Source organism: Marmota monax, unplaced genomic scaffold (genome assembly GCF_021218885.2).
Source record: "Marmota monax isolate L192 unplaced genomic scaffold, Marmota_monax_Labrador192_F-V1.1 WCK01_AAM20220418_F8-fsc02384, whole genome shotgun sequence".
Taxonomy (NCBI): Eukaryota; Metazoa; Chordata; class Mammalia; order Rodentia; family Sciuridae; genus Marmota; species Marmota monax.
The window spans coordinates 1,411-4,775 of record NW_026693725.1 but is presented as its reverse complement, the minus strand read 5'-3'; the positions used below and the strand labels follow the sequence as shown (position 1 = coordinate 4,775).

The 3,365-nt window shown below is 32.1% G+C and overlaps 1 pseudogene; it reads left to right on the top strand.

Annotated features, from left to right (window-relative positions):
* The first annotated feature begins 244 nt into the window (after positions 1-244).
* Positions 245-339, top strand: LOC124103833 (U6 spliceosomal RNA; annotated as a pseudogene).
* Positions 340-3,365: the final 3,026 nt, after the last annotated feature.

Here is a 3,365-nt window from a genome sequence, read left to right as displayed (position 1 = left end):
GGAGACATCTCACATCCAAACCATAACACTGCAGTTTATTGTAAAAACATTCTACATTCAATTTCTATGAGATCACCTTTTTCAAAGGAGTGGGATCATGTAGTATTTATCTGTCTATATTTAACCATTCCTCAATTTATATGTACAGATCATGTCATGTGTAATAAAAACATATAAAAATGCTATCTGCCAATTAAAGCATACAAACACACACACTGTATCATCCTTAAAGAAAGGAAAACAGGCAGCACACATATTAAAATTGGAAGGACACAAAGAAGATTACCATGGCCCCTGCTCAAGGATGACATGCAAATCCGTGCAGTGTTTCATATTTGGGAAAAAAAAAAAAGAAAGAAAAGAAAACAGTAACATCATATCCCTGAAAGGATCTAGCCAAGGATCCCAAGGATGTAGCCAAGCCAGGGGAATTTTGAGAGCCTGCTCTGTGCTAGAATGCCTGTATAGCTTTTATCTAGGCCACTGACTTCTCTCATGTGTTCTGGGAACTAGGACATGTTGATGTTATCTGTAGAAAGCTGCTTTCTTGCATGCACTTCAGGGTAGAGGTTCCTTGGAATGCTGGTCATACAAGGACCAAAGGGAAAAAAAAGTAAATTAATGATATCATTGCTTCATTATAAAACTTTTATAAAACTCCTTTCCCTGAAGCACAGCTGATTCAAATCAGAGCACCTGGGAGAGAGATGTGCTCATTCAGGCAACTGCCCCTGGACAAAGGGTTGTGAGGGATAGAAGGCATAATTTTCTGGTGAAAAACCCAGAGGCACCTTGCGAAACAAGTGCACCTAACCAGCCTATTACCAGTGAACCTTCTGGAGAAGCACCTGTCCAGCCCATTGCTACTAGATCTTCATTAGCTATTTTCAACAAACCCTATGTCTTTCATGCTGGCTCTGGGTATTTTCTTTGATCTCTTGGCAACTTACCCTGCTACCCTAGCACAACTGGAGTATAAGCCAGACACACAGACATACATGCATACACACATATATGCATACACACACACACAGAGAGAGAGAGAGAGAGAGAGAGAGAGAAAGAAAGAGAGAGAGAGAGATCTAACTGCTATACCATATAGGTAAGGTGCCCCACATATATTAATTATAAACTTGCAAGCAAGTGAGAAAAACGCTTTCTGATGACTCTAAAGACTGAGAACCAGGGTTTAGAGAGTCATAAAAATATAGAAGATGCAACAAACAAACAGGAAAAGTTCTCTTTTTTAATGTCACCGTGCCCTGAAGACTCTAGCGGTCCATGGCAAGAATACAAAGTCACTAAGACTTTGATTTAAAAATAACATGCCCTTTTTTCCACTGCAAAACAATGAAAAGAAGTCTGGAGCAACTAGGTTTAAAGGAAAACAATAGAAAAAAACCAAACATGAAACAAAATCAATAATAGTAAATAAACTTTATCCTAATATTTGACCACACTGAGTTCCCCATATATGAGGTAGGTTGCTAACAGTAATTCCTGTTTATATTCCAAAATTATTTGATAGGCAAAAGGTATGAAAATGTGACCTCATACTCAGGAAAATAATAATTCACAGTGCATATCTGAAGATGATCTGAGTGTTATGATTATCACAAAATACTTTAAAATACTTTATAGAATTTAATATGACTATGATCAATGAGATCAAGATGAATTAAAGCACTATCTCAGAAATCAAATATATGAAAATTTTTAAAAATTAAGTTTTAAAATTGAAACAATATTTGAGATAAAAATGTTCACTAGATAGGTTTTATAGCCCTATGTTGAGGAAAATCTTGGTAAGCTTGAACACAGATTAACAGAAATTATTCAACTTGAGGAAAACAGATTGAAATAAAAATTGGAAAATATGAACAGAGGTTTAAGGATCCTTAAGATAACATCAAAACTTTGATAGAATATATAATTCTCTCTTTCTCTCTCTCTCTCTCTCTCTCTCTCTCTCTCTCTCTCTCTCTCACACACACACACACACACACAGACACACACACACACACACACACACCAACTCTAGAATTGACATATATGTAATTATTGTGATATGTCTTTTTGGTCAGTATGATAAGTTCATTAATTTTATTATTTCTTCAAAGAATCAGATTGAATTAATATCATTTATTATTTTCTGTACTCAATTTTCTTTCTGAATTTATATTTCTCATATCCTTTATTATTCCTGCCTTAGATTTAATTTCCTTCTCTTTATCAAGTTTCTTAATGTGAACATAAACTGAAACCTGTATTCACTACATATGTTTTTAATGCTATATTTTTCTAATAATGACACTTTCACAAAGTACCTTCATTTTTATTCAACTTGAAATACTTAAAATTTTTCCTTGTGTTCTCTTATTTGATACATGGGATATTTGGAAATGTATCATGAATTTCCAATATTTGGGCACTTAACAAGCATTTTTATGTTATTGATTTTTTAGTGTGACATATTTTAATATGAGAAAACACCTTGTGTTGGTGAATATTCCACATCAACTTAAATATGTTGAGCAATTTCTGAATAGAGAATTTTATATATGTTAAAATATTGATTGGTGGCGTAGTTCAGGGCTTCTGATGTCTTACTGATTCTTTATGCTCTTGTTCTATTAACTATTGAAATATGATTATTGATGTGTGCAAATATAATTATGGAATTGCCTATTTTTCAATTTGTATAATATACTTTGAAAACTTGTTGCTTTTGTTTTAATTATTTTAAAATATATATGTGTGTGTGTGTATATATATATATATATATATATATATATATATATATATATGAGAAATTGGTTTCTTTATTAGTATGTAATCATCCATTTTAGTCACAGTAATATCTTCCATTACAAAGCCTATTTTTCTCATATGAACATAAATATCTAGCTTTTTTATTAGTGCTGAAATTGCATATTTTCCATCCTTTAAACTAATCTGCAACTTTGTATTTAAATGAATTTCTTGTAGATAGCATACAGATGAATATTTCCTTTTATCTAACATGAAAATGTGTCATTTTATTGATGTATTTAGACTATGTATTTTACTGCAGTTCTTGATGTAGTTTATAAAAATCTACCAAATTTCTAGAGATTTTTCAATTAGTTCCATCTATTTTTTTTCTGCTTTCTTTTGAGTTATTGGGGGTATTTTTATACCTTTTGTTTACTGTACTATTGACAACTTTTTTTCACTTTTGAAATTATTCTATGTCTTATCATATGCTTTATAGTACACTTACTTACTTATTAATAGTCGTTCTTAAAATAAAAGTACTGCATTTCCCATGTACTTTAAGGACATTTTGTGGCTTTCAGTTGCAGCATCACGGTTTACCACACACT